Source organism: Heptranchias perlo, chromosome 28, assembly GCF_035084215.1.
Source record: "Heptranchias perlo isolate sHepPer1 chromosome 28, sHepPer1.hap1, whole genome shotgun sequence".
Classification (NCBI taxonomy): domain Eukaryota; kingdom Metazoa; phylum Chordata; class Chondrichthyes; order Hexanchiformes; family Hexanchidae; genus Heptranchias; species Heptranchias perlo.
The window spans coordinates 28,395,803-28,414,466 of record NC_090352.1 but is presented as its reverse complement, the minus strand read 5'-3'; the positions used below and the strand labels follow the sequence as shown (position 1 = coordinate 28,414,466).

General features: G+C 43.6%; 1 long non-coding RNA gene across 3 annotated transcripts in view; it reads left to right on the top strand.

Moving 5' to 3' along the window:
- Positions 1–18,664, top strand: part of LOC137344973 (uncharacterized) — a 56,445-nt gene that overhangs the window by 23,628 nt on the left and 14,153 nt on the right. For 2 of the 3 annotated variants that reach the window (XR_010968516.1, XR_010968514.1), the window contains exon 2: positions 18,386–18,492. This is a non-coding gene — a long non-coding RNA (uncharacterized lncRNA). Of the gene's footprint in view, positions 1–8,398; positions 8,520–18,385; positions 18,493–18,664 lie in introns of all 3 variants that reach the window. The other variant, XR_010968515.1, reaches the window with a different exon arrangement.

The window sequence follows — 18,664 nt, the reverse complement described above, 5'->3', positions numbered from 1 at the left end:
CCTACTGGAATATCTCTGGTCATCTTTGCTGGTGGAAGACTATATACTTTGCAGCTCAGGCTATAACCCAACAGACAAATTTATTCAACGCTGAACAAGTAAATGAATAGTACCCACTGCAAACAGTATATTTACAGTGAGTATAGAAACAGGAGTAGACTGTTCAGCCCCTCTAGCCTGTTCTTCCATTCCATTAGATCATGGCTGATCTGTATCTTAACTCCATCTATCCATAACCCTTCAATACCCTTGCCTAACAAACATAATTGTCCTGGCCGGCATTCTTCCCTCAACCAATAGCACCCACAAATAAATTAATTGCTTGCTCATCTCAAGCAGTTAATAAGATTTGGCTGTGCATAAAATGGCTCCATTTCAAAAGTAATTCATTCTATTTGAAGCACTTTGGCATGCGCTATGACATGATAAGGCATTGTTTACTTTATTTGATAAGCCCATGAGTTGTTCGTAAGTTCAGTGCAATTACAATGAGTGCCCACTTCTAATGCAAACAGAGCAGTTCCAGATTCCAGAGCACCTGTACTAGAAACCAGTCTGACAAAAATATCACTGCCTGGTGCCTTCCTCAACTCCTTGCTGTGTTCAGTAAAACTGTCAAGGAAAGGCACCATTTAAAAGTCTCCCATTGCACATCAGCATCCTTGAGTAATGAATTGCTTACTTCAACCACAGCTGAATTGATTCTCCTGCCCCTTCTAGGCTGGGGGATTCTGAAGCCGATTGTGCCCATCCCAGTGATGGCTGAGGTCAGCTAATGACACAGCTTGAGGATCGAGCCTGGGCCTTCCCAGTTTATAGTACTTAACACCAGATGAGCATTCCCACCAAACCAAGCGATACATTCACATCACTTTTTAATTACAATGTAATTATGAAATATGAATGTTAAACCCATTGATGCTGTTGCTCTTTCCATTCTTTCAACTTGTGAAAAACTGGATAATTTGGTCACGCCTTTATCCTGTACAAACAGCCGAGAATCCATTCCTAATTGTGCAGCCTTGTATTCAGAAAGTGGCAGTGTTTGATCATGCCTCTGGTGACTGTTTTTGTTGGAGTATACGATGACTTTGAAGCTTTGCCAGCCTCAGATGTTCTTAGAGATATATACATATTTTGTGGGTGCTGTGAATGTTTCTTTAGCTCTGTACCAACATTTAAATATCTCTCTTTGCATTTAACAAAGGCCCTTTGTTTGGTGGGATTGTGTTGCATTTATTTATCTTGTTCAACACTTTATCTTGTTGCTTTTAACTGTCTTTTCGCTCTAAGTGGTTGTTTGTCCACTTGGTCTCTTTGTGCAAGAAATCAATCTCAAGGGATGTGACAGCTTTTTAATGACCTGACTGGTCTTCGTGTGTAAATGCATGTAGATAACCTCCTCTGTCTTTCCATTTCAAAGTGTTGGTGTGCTAGTTTACTGCTTTGGTGTTTTTTCATTATCGTCAATTCTATTTCCTCTGTTATTTGTTTAGTAATTTAGACCCACGTGGAATTTTAAAGCACTACACACTGAGCTAGTATTCAGAAAGTGGCAGTGTTTGATCATACCTCTACCCCTGTGTTTTATCTGCAACAATCTTTCAGTCTCCTGTTGTTTGTCTTCATTTTTTCTGTGGCAGTTTGCTCGGTATTTGTGGGAGCCCTTTTGTACGGTCTATTGAGGACAAAAATCCAACAGATACAAAGCCAGTTTCTTTCCTCGAAAAGCAAAATGCTGCAGATGCTGGAAAATCTGAAATAAAAACAGAAAATGCTGGAAGCACTCGACAAGCATCTGTGGAGAGAGAAACATAAAGTTAATGTTTCAGGTCAATGACCTGGAGAAAAATCAATCGTTAACTCTGTTTCCCCCTCTCCACGGATGCTGCCTGACCCGCTGAATTTTTCCAGCATTTTCTGTTTTTATTTCAGCTTCCTTCCTCCTACAATTCCCTCCCCTTTTCTCCTGAATGCACTGAGTCTTGCCGCAGTACAATTCCCCTGTATCTTTTCTATTCCAGGTGAGCACTAATTCTCTCCTCCCCCTGCTCCCCCACCACCATAAATGCCAGGACTCTCAGACAATATTTACCACTTTAACAAACAATTGGCAGGAGGTTTGCAGGAACAAACTCATTCAATAAACAGAATTAAGAATATCTGGATCTCACCTACAGTTTTTGCAATGAAATAGCACAGTCTACGTTCAGTTATTTAAATTCCAGCTTTATCTTGCATTCAGTGTAGTGCCGGTTTTAAGCATTTAGAATTGAGACGGCCCCTAGAAAAATCCACTGTTAATGCATATGTGTTCGGGCCAATGCTAAATTCGTCGTTGCCTTTTTTAGGCAGTCCTGACGGCCATTTACAATGAGCGTGGGCCACATTATAATATTGAAATGAGGGCCCAGCTCCCGTTTCAGGACCCATTTGTGAAATCTGTTGAGACTAGTTGGAGCGTGTGCTGTGCATGTTACAGTTCTACAGCGGTCCTTACAGGGACTGCTTGAGGCTGCGGGAAAAAAAGTAAGTACATTTTTTTTAACTTTTCTTTATGTGGGGTCGGGGGGCGGGGGTGAGTAGGAGTGCTTCTTCCCGCTCTGCAGCACTCCTGCAGGCCTCTGTGTGCCCCCTCCTGTTCTCCTCCCCCCCCCCCACCACCTCAGGACGTGGCTGCGAGCCGCTGCTGGTGAGGCAAGCTGCCCATATTCGATCCAGCCACGTGGGCGAGCGGCCTCTGGAGGCACAGTTGGTTCCGGCAGCTCATCCTGATTATTACAATGAGGCCTAGGGCTCAATTTCCATCGCGCGTCGGCCCTCCCAGTTCAGGCACGTAGAATCATAGAAAGTTGTTGCAGCATAGAAGGGGGCCATTCGGCCCATCGAGCCCATGCTGGAAGTGCACCCTCCGTTTTGCGCCCGAAAGTGGGCTTCAACAAATTTTTACCCCAAATGATTCCTGGGCTGTTGGGGTCACTGAGATACCATGTGTGGGTGGCAATTGGTCAGATTTCAATAATGTAATATTACATCAATATCCTGGAGGTCTGTTACATTATCTTGAAAGTTCAAAATCATTTGATTGCAATGGATACAATTTCTGTACATTTGCAGCTCAATTGCAGATTGAGACTTACTGTAGAATGAAGGGATGAAGGGTGTTGTAATAACAATGAGGATCCATGGCATACAACAGCTTGCATTTATTTAGTACTGCTCAGGTAAAACAAAGTCTATTCCGAGCACTTAGCAAGATGGAAAAGGTCGATACCGGGCAAGTAAATTTGTGGGAGGGAAGTGGTAAAGCAATGATATAGTCAAAGAAAAGGATTTTGAGAAGATATTTGAAGGCAAGGGAGATACTCCAGAGAGCAGGGATGTAGTGACTGTATTATCTGCCTCTGTTTATAAAGCAGAGGGAGTGGAAACAAGCAGCAATCCAGACACGACTGATGATATTTCTACCTTTTCCAAAAAGGAGAATTATAGTTCGATACAACACTCCCTTCACCACCGGCGCACAGTGGCTGCAGTGTGTACCAGCCACAGGATGCACTGCAGCAACTCGCCAAGGCTTCTTCGACAGCACCTCCCAAACCCGCGACCTCTACCACCTAGAAGGACAAGAGCAGCAGGCGCATGGGAACAACATCACCTGCACGTTCCCCTCCAAGTCACACACCATCCCGACTTGGAAATATATCGCCGTTCCTTATCGTCGCTGGGTCAAAATCCTGGAACTCCCTTCCTAACAGCACTGTGGGAGAACTTCACCACACGGACTGCAGCGGTTCAAGAAGACGGCTCACCACCACCTTCTCAAGGGCAATTAGGGATGGGCAATAAATGCCGGCCTCGCCAGCGACGCCCACATCCCATGAACGAATAAAAAAAAACGCGAACCGGAATCTGATTCTCTGCTACCATTCATATATTTAAGTGGGACATAAACTTAGAGGGACAATGTTGACTGCATCTGTCTTGCTGCCCTTTGAGAATGCAGTAGTGCTTAAAAAATAGTCAAAGAATTGAACAGGTTATATTTGAGACCAAATTACTCAGCATTTCTAAAAGGCTTGCATTCTAGTATTAGGGTGGGTGAGTAACTTTCACTACCATTCACAATATTACATTGTGTTCACGATTCAATTAACAAACAAATATAAAACCACTCAAGAAGTGATATGGGTGAGTATAGATACAAGGGGCTCGATTTTCGCGTCGGGTTACCTGCGGGTTTCCAGCGGGGGGGGGGGCCCCGAAAATCCCGATATCCGGTCACGTGACCGGATCGCGCCGAAATCCCGCCCACTTCCGGGTACCGCGCTGACGTGCGGGGCTGCGCACGCAAGCCCCGCTGGTGGGAATCCCGCAGGCAATTAAAGCCAGCGGGGTTCCACTTGAGTGTACTTACCTTGCTTGTTGAGGTCAGTTAATGAGCTGAAGCAGCTGTCAAAAGAGGAAGTGTGGGATTTTGGGTTCAAGGCAGTGAGTTTCCCACACTGGGGGAAACAGTCTCTCTCCAACCAGGCGTGTTGCAGCCAGCAGCCTGTGGCAGGTGCCAAGGTGCACTCCACGGGGGAGAGCCCTCACCCACGCAGGAGGCCACCGCGTCACATAGGGCAACCCCTGCCCTCCACCACCCCCCGCCAAGCCAGAGGACAGACCGACACGAAACCGCAGCCCCAGTCCGAGGAACCACACACCTACCCTGCACAACCCCTCAGACCAACACCTGCCAGATGGGTGGTGCGTGGACACCCTCGGAGGACGAACAGCATGACCAGCCCCAGCAGCCTCGCAGTGCACGCCGTCCGCCGCAGAGACGTGGATCCCCCCAACACGGTGTTGTTGCACGCCCACCTGCACAGCAGGAGGGAGGGCTACCGCAGAGAGAGACGCATCGCAGAGGGCACTACCCTCGCCACAGGGTCCACAGACCGAGGCGCAGCTCCCCGGACCTCTCCGAGCAGCAGTGCACAGGGAGGCGCAGATTCGCTCGACATGTAGTCGTGGAGATCTGCAGGCTCTTTCATGCCGAGCTGTTCCTGGCTGGCCCCAGCACCAACTGCTTACCTGTCGCTGTCAAAGTCACCACTGCCCTCCACAACTTCTCCTCCGCATCCTTCCAGGGTGCAGCCGGCTACACCGCCGATGTCTCTCAGTCGTCTGCGCGGAAGAGCCCTGCAAATACACCTGCACCTACTCTGCAGTAACACGATGGGTGGCATCAGTGGTGGGTCCTCATAGTGATACTCAGGAGCGGGCATTATTGGACACAACGGACAGGATTCGCGGAGACATGGCAGTGGTGGTGTCAATATAATGTGTGCTGTTTGTTGCTCTGAAATTCAATATAGGTAACACCCAGGACAAACCCTCAGACACCCTTGTGCACCCCCTTCATGCTCACGACACGTTTGCCTTACGCTGCCTACTGCACATATGTGATGCATGCCCTGTGACTGCAGCACAGGTGGTGGCAGGTTGAGTGAGGCTGGCCGTGAGGGAGATGCACGAGAGGTTGAGTATGGGATGGAGCAATGAGATTGTATGAGGATTGGGTTGCGTGTTAGTGGCAGGATGAGTACTGGCGAGGTGAGTAGGTGGAGGTAAGATGAGGATGGGGTTTGAGTGGGTATGAAGGGTGATGTGACAGAGTAGTGTTGGCGGTGCCGAAGGAGATGTGGGGTGGGGGCAGTGTTGTGGCAGACGGAGTGTAGGGGAAAGACTTTGTGTTCTCACTGTGGCTGACCTACTGCGGTCATTGCAGCGCCTCCTGCACTGTATGCAGGTGGGCGATATGTTGGTGGCGCAGGTGACCCCCTCTGCCACCTCGAGCCAGGCCTTCTTGGTGGCAGAGGCAGGCCGCTTCCTCCCGCCCGCCGGGGGGAAGATCTGTGTCCTCCCCCTCCTCCTCACCCCATCTGATGATACCTGGGGTGAGGCATCATTAAACTGGGAGCAGCCTTCCCCCTGGGCTGCTCCATGCTGCAATTTGTTCCATTGGTTGCAGCATCTGTCAGTGGAGGACTGCCCCTTTAACTAGAGAGCCTCCAGCTGACAGATCGTACTGCGCATGCGCAGCCCGCCCGACGCGCAGACCAGCGCCGTGGACCCCGGAGGAGCAGGTAATTGATTCCTATTAGTGTGTTGCCTGCTACGATCGCGCGGGCAACCCACTAATTTCGCCGAGCGTGTTGACCACGCTCCCGGAGGACCACCCGCTGGGAACCCGCAGGCCTGCTAAATTCGAGCCCAAGGACACTGTCAGAAATTGTTGCAATTTTTTGAATAACCATATCAAAAGCCCCTAGGAGAATCCACTGTTAAAGCATTAATACCAATGGCCAGATACCCTTCATGTTCCTCAAGCTAGGAAGGGGGAAGGGAAAGTTTCTGTCCACATAATGGTATGATGACAGGTTTCTGTGTTCACACATGCAAAACGCTACTTAATACAAACACCATTGATGGGGAGCTTGTTACCTTTTCGTGAATTCTGTTAGATAGAACTAAAACGTTACAATAGTAGACCAAGAGGGCTATTTGTGCCCTTTGCCATCCTATGCAAATGAGGTGGAAGGGATGTAATTCTGCCTCCCACCTCATTTTGCTCTCAGTACATTGGGCAGATGATGAATCGCAGCTGAAATCAGGATAACTGAGCATCCGGCCTTGTGCCCAGCCCTGCTCAGATTGGAGGATCTGAGAAGGACAGGTAGCAAGAAGATGGAAGTGGGAAGATATGTGATACCATCTTTAGAGCAGAAGGCCCTGCAGCCGATGGCCAATACCGCCTCTCAGGCCTGCAGTAACAGCTGGATATACACTCCCATTTGCAGGTGCAAGGCATTGCTAACGGTTAGGACTGTAGTACATCAGGCCTGTAAATACAGTGGGGTTCAGGTCTGTTTAGACAGATATCACAGTTTGGGTTTGTTCCACCTGACTTGTACCCAGGCAGAGTTGAGGGGTTAGCAAAACATTTACTCAATGGATTATGTTTCAGAGACCCAGTAGAATTCTTTATTGTCAACCAAATTATTAATAATAACATAATATGTTAATTATTATTAATAATAACATAATGTGCAAAGAATATTACTAAATAGTTGTGACATAATGAGTATGGTAGTCTAGTGGTTATGGTACTGGACTGACAGCCCAGAGGTCATGAGTTCAAATCCCACCATGGCCACTTGTGAAATGTAATTCAATAAATCTGGTAATATGAACTAAATGCTACAATTTTAAAGAGGGTGTAGGAAAAGCAAGTTGTGGGGATTTACATACACAAATCTTTGAAGGTGGCAGAACAAATTGATAAGGCTGTTAAAAAAGCATATGGGATACTTGGCTTTATAAATAGAGGCATAGAGTATAAAAGCAAGAAAGTTATGCTAAACCTTTATAAATCACTGATTAGGCCTTGGCTGGAGTATTATGTCCAATTCTGGGCACCACACTTTAGGAAGGATATTAAGGCCTTGGTGAGGATGCAGAGCAGATTTAGTACAATAGTAAAAGGGATGAGGGACTCCATTATGTGGAGAGACTAGAGAAGCTGGAATTGTTCCCCTTAGAGCAGAGAAGATTTAAGGGAGGTTTAATAGAGGTGTTCAAAATTGTATGGGGTTTTGATAGAGTAAATAGGGAGAAACTGTTTCCACAGGCAGGAGGGTCAGTAACCAGAGGGCACATATTTAAAGTAGTTGGCAAAAGAACCAGAGGGGAGATGAGGAGAATTTTTTTTACGCAGCGAGTTGTTATAATCTGGAATGCACTCTCTGAAAGGGTGGTTGAAGCAGATTCAATAGCAACTTTCAAAAGGGAATTGGATAAATACTTGAAGGGGAGAAAATTGCAGGGCTATGGGGAAAGAGCAGGGGAGTGAAACTAATTGGATAGCTCTTTCAAAGAGCCGGCACAGGCACGATGGGCTGAATGGCCTCCACCTGTGCTGTAAGATTCTATGAACTATGATTCTATGAATTTGTCTGGCACTAGGAGAAAATGACCATGGATTGTTGTAAAAACTCAACTGGTTCATCCATTCCCACAGTACACGGTTGAATCTTTAATACCCTCAGCGCAACTTTGAATGGGCATTAAATGCTGCCTTGTTGGTGTGGCCCCCCACCCCAAGAACAAATTTTAAAAAACATCCTATTGGGGTGATTTTTCTGAGTCTGTGCCAGTGGCGAAGGGACCTCACCCAACACCAGCGTGTATAAGAAAATTGTGGGCACGCTGCCCGTGATTTTTTTCATCCAACTGTACAGAAGATGCCGAGCAATGATTTTCCAATACACGTTGGTGGCAGAGAGGTAACTGTAAAAAGTTAGACTATTAACTCGAAAACGATGTTGGTTACTCCTTCTCATATACTTAGATGTTCAGAAGTCATTTGGCAAGATTGCGATCCTGAAGCCTTTAAAGAAGTCCAGAGAATAGGAATGACTTTGAGGATGTACTGGTCCACCAGGTCAAAATGGCAACCCTCTGAGATAAAGGTAACAGTCCTGTATTGTTACAGTATCTGATTTTGGTAATTGGACAGGTTATCACTCTATGGAACCATGAAATTGCGCTGTGGAATAATAACATATTTATGTGTTCCCATGAAATCTTTTTAGCTGCTATTTTAATGGGGGCATTAATGTGTTTATTTGAAATAATATCGGGCATGTGATTTTGGCCAACAAACTCTGGCACCCTCATGAAAGCACGTACTTTCAGAATGCAATATAATAATTGACTGGGAGAAGTGGGAGAGCAGAAAGTAATTCCCCAAATGGCATTGGGAAGACATAAACTTAGGCCCCGATATTTGCAGGAAGTGGGGGAGGGAGTGGGGGTGCATGTTTTCAGGGAGGGGGTGGGGAACCCACAAATGCCGGGAATGCGGAGTTCCTGCTGAATTTAACGGCAATTGGGAGGGAGGGGGCAGCAGGAGAGATCGCGGGATTGGTGGGTGGGGGAATGGAAGGGCGGCCAATCACGGCAGATGATTTGCTTGAGGGGCCGGGGGAAGCACTCCTGCTCCTCCTGGCCCTCAAGCAGTGGTATAAAAAGCACTTACTTGCTGAATCTGGCTGCTCCCTTTAGCTGCCGGATTTCCTGAGCCCTGGGAAACCCGGCTGGCCAGCGTTAAATTTAAATGGGTGCCAAAATCTGAGGAACGGAACCTTATTAACCTATTATAACGACGGACCCGTCTCTTCGGAGCGGGTTACTCAGACGCCCCCAAACCTGCAGCGGGTTGGGGTCTGGTTTCACATATTTGCCGATTTAACCCGCCTCCCCGCCCCCGATCCTCTTCCGCCTGACGTGGGGGCCTTAAAATTCCCCTCTTAATGTCGGAGAGCAAACGGTTTTCCATGATTGTGAATTGAATTATTTTGTAGCATCCCATCACTCTGTAGCCCATTGTTGGGGGACACTGCACACAATGTGCATTCTATTATTTAAGTTGCAATGCTTTGGAAGCCTGAAACGTGATGCTATATTATCTGAAGAATTGTATTAGATAGGCAGCATGATAGTCTCCTTTTAATCTTAAGGCTCAAATCACAAATTTGCTATCGAGGTGGGTTCTTTAAAGTCAAGCCTTTCTTATCACCTGATATAAACGTCATGCATCAAATGCCTTCTAATATCGTGAGATCGATTGGATACGTAGTAGTTAGTATTTACGTGGTTTCCAAGATGGCTGTACCATACTTTGATGTTGTTACCACGGAGGTTTGTAATTGAAAACATTTACGAAACTTGTAAGTTTGTTCTGAGGACCCATTGCTGTCTTGTGCTGGATGGGTTTTTATCAGACAATATTGAGCATTGCAGATTTAGAATACATGCTTTGATTTGGATACAGGCTACCTACAATTAAATTAATTGAAGATGAATAATTCCATTTATGCCATTGTTTGCAATGTCTACAGTAATAGAGGTGTGAATTTTACCAATGGTAATCATTTTCTTGGACCTATTTGAAAGTCTATAGAAAAAATGTGTTGTGTTGTCTTGAACAGACTTCCTACTGTGTATTTAAAATCATTAAAAATCACAAAGTTCCAATGTTACATAATTTAAAAGAAAGATGAGTATCCTTTATGTGGTAAAGATCAACTTTTAAAATTGTGTTCAGACTTCAAGGTTTCACTATCTGGCGAGGTTTGATTTGTTATCAGCCGTAGGATCTAGAGAGCTGCAGTTCAACATTGAGTGGCCATCCTTAGAGGACCTACGAAGGAGTTGTGAATTGAACGAGCTGTGCTGCCTCCTGTTCTCTCAGTTGCTGCACCTTTCTCTCTGCCGAAGGGTGCATTTAAAAAAAAATCTTTGTGTCATCCACTAAATGTTCATTATTAGTGCAATTTCAGCTTGAATCTTACTTTTTGTTAATAGTATGTTACATATATTTCAAAAAGGGCTATGATAAACTAGTGTTGTGCTTATATTTTGAAATTCTAATGTAAATTGAAACGACCATTTTGATTTCAGCTGTCAGACATTTTAGCAAAGAAAGGTTTGTCTGCCAGTACCTTTCAGAGATTGAAGTTCAGTGGGCTCTTGTTAAGAGTGGGATGGATTTTCCAGTCTCTTTCTGCATTTGTCAGGAATGTACGATTAAGAAAAATCCTTTTACTGAATGCTGTAGAACAAAAGGTTACTTACCTCCAAAATGTACTGTTCCTACATAGTTCCAATAATAGGATAATATGGGACCATTTGAAGAGCCTGGATTATGATGTGTAGATCATTAGTTTTATCAGATAGAGGAGCAATTTATAGAAGCAGAAGCATTTGCTTTTCCAATGGTTCAGCAAGTTTAATCCAGTGAGTAGATGGCTCATACAAACTAGGAAGGTCCATGTTTTGATCCCCAGTCTGTGCTGTATTAGCTGATCTCAGCTAGGGGCAAGGATAAGGGTGCTACAATTGATGTCATAGCCCTTGGGTTAGGAAGGGAAAACTCGTTCCAACTTTAAATTGCTATCCAGTGAAGCATAGAAGTGTATGTGTGTGAACTTTTCTTAATATCTTGTGTGTGGAAGAAAAAGAATTCTAATCTTATTAACCTTTATAATGTTGCTGCTGAAAATGCCCCAGAGAGTTGAAGCACTCTAAATTGCTGAGTGTCCGAGTCAACTGGAAGGCTCCTCCCTCTAGAACAGTACGTGTGCACTCTGTTTTGCTGTCCTGTCCACCCTCCCAGAAATGTACAGGATTAGTACTTCAAGACATGATGGAGGACTCCAGCTTTTCTTGCCAGGCAATCATATTGCATTACTTCGTTTAGATAAAACTCTTTACTTGTTTGGTTGTGGACGTGGGTTTCTGACTCTATTGAGGGCTCTTCTTTTTGATAAAGTTGATATCAAGCAGTCATAAACAATATGCTACAAAAGGAGAATCCAATATCAATCAATGTGTGTCCCCTAGAATGTGCGAGTTAAACTGGAATATAATACTTAGGCAATAGCAAAGCATCTGCACATTTTGTCTGCTAACCTTCCTGTGAAGCACCTTGCGATGTTTTACTACGTTGAAGGTGCTTATAAATGCACGTTGTCATTGTTGCTGTTGATAGCTTTACCGCCTTTAACTGTCTTGTCATGAAATAAAGCTGGTTCTGACATGGTTACCAGCGTAAAGATAGTAAGAGATAAATGCTGTGTGGAACGCAGTGATCCCACAGCTGCTAGGATCACGTATATGTAATACTAAATAAGGCAGCTCATCTCGGATGGATAATTTGGAATTAAAGAGATATTGTGAACTTCTGCTTGAACTACTTTTAGAGTTGGCGAGAAAGTTTGCAAACGTTTTCCTTAGGAGAAAATATAAATTGGGTAGAGTCCACACTAAGTCTTCTGATTTGTGTACGTATTTAGGTTTAGTATTGCAAACAGATGCCCTGCTAATAACAAAGCCTATTAATTAATAACAATAATAGGGACTTTGAATTTCAATTGATAAGGTAGAATTTTAAGATAAATCAGAATATCTAAAGATCTCAACATGACACTCTGAATATATTCAAGCTTTAACTTTTTTTTCTGATTAGCCCACTAATAAGATTGAGAAACGTTCATGACAACTTTGAAATGTGAGATTTCCGAGAATGGGATTTTGTTGGCAGTTGTTAACAAAGGAGAAAAATAGCTGTTCTCCCATTTTTCATCAAAAGAGGAATTTAATCTTAGGAGTTGCTGCATGCGACATTAGTGTACAAATACTTAACATATTTAAATCACGTTCCTCTCTCTGTTATTTTAATAAGGCATTAACCTAGTTAAAAGTAATGGACAGAGGAACGTCATACGAATGTGTTTAGTGTTGGTGTGTCAGCGTTGCAAACAAGCATCTCTAGGTTTTGGTGTTGAACAACACTGTAATAGCCAGTCACAGAAATGAAACTAATCTCCTGTGATTGAAGCAATTTTATGAATATTGTTGATCAATTTACTGTCTGGGGATGGGACAGTTTTCTGCTGCAAACTATTTTCTAATGTACATGTGAGGAAGATTAGCACAATGGGCTTTATAAATAGAGGCATAGAGTACAAAAGCAAGGAAGTCATGAAGAACCTTTGTAAAACACTGGTTCGGCCACCACTGGAGTATTGTGCCCAGTTCTGGGCAATGCACTTTAGGAAAGACATGAAGCCCTTAGAGAGGGTGCAGAAGAGATTTTACTAGAATGATTCCAGGGATAAGGGACTTTAGTTACGTGGATAGACTGAAGAAGCTGGGATTGTTCTTCTTGGAACAGAGAAGGTTGAGAGGAGATTTGATAGAGGTATTCAAAATCATGAAGGCAGAGTAGATAGAAAGAAACTGTACCCGTTGGCAGAAGGGTCAAGAACCCAAGGACATAGATTTAAGGCGATTGGCAAAAGAACCAAAGGTGATACGAGTGGTTAGGATCTGGAATGCACTGCTCGAGGGGGTGGGGGGTGGAGGCAGATTCAATCATGGCTTTCAAAAGGGAACTGGATAAGTACTTGAAAGGAAAAAAATTGCAGGGCTACAGGGATAGGGCAGGAGAGTGGGACTAGCTGGATTGCTCTTGCATAGAGCCAGCACGGACCCGATGGACCGAATGGCCTCCTTCTATGCTGTAACCTTTCTATGATTCTAATGAAGAAAACATCTTCAAGAATATTTTTACTACAGATTCCCAATGTGTTGTGTTGAGTCTGGTAAATTCCACAACCTTAGCAGAAATGTTGCTGATAAGTGCATAGATTTCATATAAGAAAGATATCCTTTTGCACTCTCTGTCGCCATACCAGTACTCGCCAGAATCAGTAGAGAGAACCAAACTCGTCACAAATCTGTACACAGTTGGGGGAGATTTTCTCTGCGTTCTCTGTGTAATTAAAGCATAAACTTGTTTATCAAGGATGTGTTTATAATTTTGATACACAAAGCTTGGGGAGGAAATCTTCCCCCATATGGTGACATAAGTATGGATTGGACTGTCAGAATATGCTGTATTCCATCTTAAACCATAATTTCTACGAGGGAAAATATTTGGCCCATCAAATTCAACTCTTCAATGGAACAGAAAATCCCCAAATTTTGTCTGGAATGTACTGTTAATTCCTGTTAAGGTAAAATAATTTGCAGTGATGATATTGTGCCCCTGCTAGCTTCCAAGTCTGTATTCTGGGTTGTTACAGACCAACTTTGAAAATACGACAAATCTGTGTTATGGTTCTTATGAATATTTGATCTGTATTGCAAGTCAGCAGTTTTTAGTTATTGTTCCAGAATGGTGCTGCACTGTATTCTCAGGTCCAAATAATGTAAATGATATAACTGAAAGTATTGTGGTCGTTCACAGTATCCACATTTCAGAGGTGTAAGAGCCCAAATTATTTTAGTCTACCTACTTAGGGGATTCCCACCATCACGGACAAAACCTCCGAAGAGGTGTGAAAGCCGCCTCCTCTGTCTGTGAGAGTGTTAAAGTGCCCTCCATGTTTGTGCCCACACCAAATAAAATATTTTTAATAATTGTTTTTAAATTATTTTTTTTGAATTAATAAAGCACACACAATGACTGATATAAATCAGATTCTCAATGCATCCACTCTTAAAATCAGCTTTACTTCCACAGATAACAAATACCTACACAGCACACTCTCAGTTTTATCTTTCATGAGTTGCATGGTCTTTCTCACTTGTGAGATTAAAACTGATACAGCACCACATCGTGACTTCTCCCTCCATGAGTGAAGATAGCATTGACAAAAACATATTATTCACTTAAAAGTTGCAGGTTTATGTTTATGAATAAAATGAAATGGGAACCACCTTAATAAATAGCTGAAACTTCCAGAGGAATCAGCCCTTCGAGGAGGTTAAATAAAATCCTGAGAATATTTTTATTGCAACTGAATTGCTTGTGTCTTTCCACGGTTGTGCCTGTATGAGTGCTTTTGTTGTTGTAAAGTTGTGTCTTGTTTAAATAATTTGGCTGCCTTCTCCTACCCCTAGGTCTCAGTGTTTCAGGTATGTCCTGTCCACAAAAAGCAGGACAAATCCAATCCGGCCAATTACCGCCCCATCAGTCTACTCTCAATCATCAGAAAAGTGATGGAAGGTGTCGTCGACAGTGCTATCAAGCGGCACTTACTCACCAATAACCTGCTCACCGATGCTCAGTTTGGGTTCCGCCAGGACCACTCGGCTCCAGACCTCATTGCAGCCTTGGTCCAAACATGGACAAAAGAGCTGAATTCCAGAGGTGAGGTGAGAGTGACTGCCCTTGACATCAAGGCAGCATTTGACCGAGTGTGGCACCAAGGAGCCCGAGTAAAATTGAAGTCAATGGGAATCAGGGGGAAAACTCTCCAGTGGCTGGAGTCATACCTGGCACAAAGGAAGATGGTAGTGGTTGTTGCGGGCCAATCATCTCAGCCCCAGGACATTGCTGCAGGAGTTCCTCAGGGCAGTGTCCTCGGCCCAACCATCTTCAGCTGCTTCATCAATGACCTTCCCTCCATCATAAGGTCAGAAATGGGGATGTTCGCTGATGATTGCACAGTGTTCAGTTCCATTCGCAACCCCTCAAACAATGAAGCAGTCCGAGCCCACATGCAGCAAGACCTGGACAACATCCAGGCTTGGGCTCATAAGTGGCAAGTAACATTCGCGCCAGATAAGTGCCAGGCAATGACCATCTCCAACAAGAGAGAGTCTAACCACCTCCCCTTGACATTCAACGGCATTACCATCGCCGAATCCCCCACCATCAACATCCTGGGGATCACCATTGACCAGAAACTTAACTGGACCAGCCATATAAATACTGTGGCTACGAGAGCAGGTCAGAGGCTGGGTATTCTGCGGCGAGTGACTCACCTCCTGACTCCCCAAAGCCTTTCCACCATCTACAAGGCACAAGTCAGGAGTGTGATGGAATACTCTCCACTTGCCTGGATGAATGCAGCTCCAACAACACTCAAGAAGCTCGACACCATCCAAGATAAAGCAGCCCGCTTGATTGGCACCCCATCCACCACCCTAAACATTCACTCCCTTCACCACCGGCGCACTGTGGCTGCAGTGTGCACCATCCACAGGATGCACTGCAGCAACTCGCCAAGGCTTCTTCGACAGCACCTCCCAAACCCGCGACCTCTACCACCTAGAAGGACAAGAGCAGCAGGCACATGGGAACAACACCACCTGCACATTCCCCTCCAAGTCACACACCATCCCGACTTGGAAATATATCGCCGTTCCTTCATTGTCGCTGGGTCAAAATCCTGGAACTCCCTTCCTAACAGCACTGTGGGAGAACCGTCACCACACGGACTGCAGCGGTTCAAGAAGGCGGCTCACCACCACCTTCTCAAGGGCAATTAGGGTTGGGCAATAAATGCTGGCCTTGCCAGCGACGCCCACATCCCGTGAACGAATTAAAAAAAACACTGTTTTCCAGTCAAGAGACAGAATTGGTGACCCATTCCTGTACCTCTGCTTGATCAAAAAAGTTCACAGTTTGGACGAATTAGACAAATTTGTGTCGAGTCAACTCTAAGGTTTTAATGATGTGGAGATGCCGGTGATGGACTGGGGTTGACAAATGTAAGGAATCTAACAACACCAGGTTATAGTCCAACTGTTTTATTTGAAAATCACAAGCTTTCGGAGGCTTTCTCCTTCGTCAGGTGAGTGAGTGTCACACTCGCTCACCAGACGAAGGAGAAAGCCTCCGAAAGCTTGTGATTTTCAAATAAAACAGTTGGACTATAACCTGGTATTGTTAGATTCCTTACTAAGGTTTTAACACAGTGATACAGTGCATTGAAGCAGTAGCTCAAGCACAACGCTCCCTCTTTAATGTTGATTATTTATGTCACTCATGCTAGTTCTAATGACACCACAGCAGATGAGTGACTGAGCAATCGTTTTCTTTGGAAACAACTCACAGAGCAGGACAATGATTGAGCAATTCCCCTAGGATGAGGTTGGAGGGAGCACAATCATCAGACTGCTGAAGTTATTGTGATAATTATTGTTGATATCTGTGTAAGGGTTTTATTGCTGTTGGAAGCATATTGACTGTCGTTCATAACTGATGTGAATGGAGAATGTTTTTATTGCTTGTTATCTGGAATTTGTCAGGTATAAGATTATAGCTGGCTGGGAGTACATAATAAGACTTTAGTTCGGATCGAATCAAAGCAATATCACTCAATCTTTTTGATTAAATAGCAGTCTTAAACTCAGTGTAAGCCATCACTAACTTTATTTATATATCTGAATATAATGAAGTCATAGACAACAACAACTTGCATTTATATAGCAGTAAAACATCCCAAGGTGCTTCGATAAAAGACAATGAAATACTCTCACAGAAAGGTATCATAGAGATTCTTTTGCAGTTGTAAGGCAAAAGTAAAGTACTTAAAAGTTTAGTACAGGTAAATATTAGGAAAAGTTTCTTTGTTTCTAAAATCCAAGTTAGCATTAGGAGTTTCACCCAAAACACAAAAAAAACACTGCAAATGAAGATAAAAGTTTAAGTCACCCAGGAGACATTACACTCAAATAGACACTCAGATGGTCACTGTTGGGTGATTAACCCATCTGACATAAGGTGGTGTTCACTTAACAGAAACCTGAACTTAAATGTTTCATACTTCCCAGACCTGAAATTGAAATAACAATCAAAATATATGTTTTTCTTAAATCACAATTGAATTTGACATATTTTGATGGAAAGTCAAGAAAAATCTTTGTCACAATGTCAACAGTATATGACTGTGGGGAATTGCTAATGTGTATGGGCTGAAAGCCAAGTTTCAAGCTACAGATTTGAAGAGCTCATTAGGGAAAAACTTGCATTTGGTTATGTTGTCAGGTCAAATAAACCATTCCTGCAAGAATATATACCATTACCATCAGTGTTACCCATTGAACAAACAGCACAATCAATCTTGTATGTAATGCTTTAAAAGGCATCACTGTACTTTGAATGGGTGGGAGATTGGATTTGTGAATCACTGTATCGCCATGAAAAGCTTTTTGAAACATAATTGGCATGTTTCTGTGTCATTGTAGTCAAATACAGGATTGATTGTGCTGTTTGTTCAATGGGTAAAGCTGCGAGGTATGTATTCTCACAGGAATGGTTTATTTGACCTGACCACATAACCATATTCAGCTTTTGCCCTAATGAGCTCTTCAGACATGTAGCGTGAAACTTGTCTTTGGCAAAAAAGCTGAAAAGAAAAGTTAACTCAGTGCTTTTGAATAAAGTCAGTGCCACTTTAAGAGTTTATAGGGTAGATTTTCAACTGGACACCCAGGAGTAAAACTGGATTGTGAATCAGCCACCCCTTATAAAGACCAGCAGATATTGATTTCAATGGAAATGAAAATTGGACCTTGTCTATAATGGGCGGCTGATTCATAATGGTAGTTTTACACCCAATGGCAAGTTGAAAATCTACCTGTTTGTTTCATAAAAATGAATTTGTCAGATGTGTTTTGGATACCTTATTTATCTGCGAGATACAGCAATCTGAGTCTGGCAGCCTAATGTAATAAGCCTGGGCTTTTAAGGTGCTGTGCTTTTGAATACTTTGATTTTCTTAAAGGGGGATTGTTGCCATTACCAGGGAAAGAGAAGAGCCATATATCATTATTATCAGAATTATATCATGTATTTTGCAAATCCTGTCACTGCAATGTGGTGGCAAATGAATGAGAAGAGGTTGGGATTGGATGTAGAAGCACATGCTACTGAACAGATTGAAATACCTCGGAGATTTTTAACTAGTGCCGTCTTGATTCAAAGCCTGAGGTAGACGTGCCTTGTTAAAGTGACATCTTCTTTGTATCCTGACAGAAACCTGTGCAACCTGTGGAGGATCCCTATGGTAAAGATGCTGTCATTGTTTTTGGGACATTCTCTATCCCGGTAGCGGACATGTACCCTGAAAGTACAGATCCAGAGTAAGTACAGCTGTTTTATACTTTGTTGTGCTTTCTTCAGACTCACATTATAGTTTTATAAAATGCATTAAAAACAAAATTTATTAGGCCTATTATTCCTCTTCCTACTCCTTGAAATTTTTCCCCTCTTCTCCTGAAAGCATTGTGCTCACAGTCATCCATATCTCACACA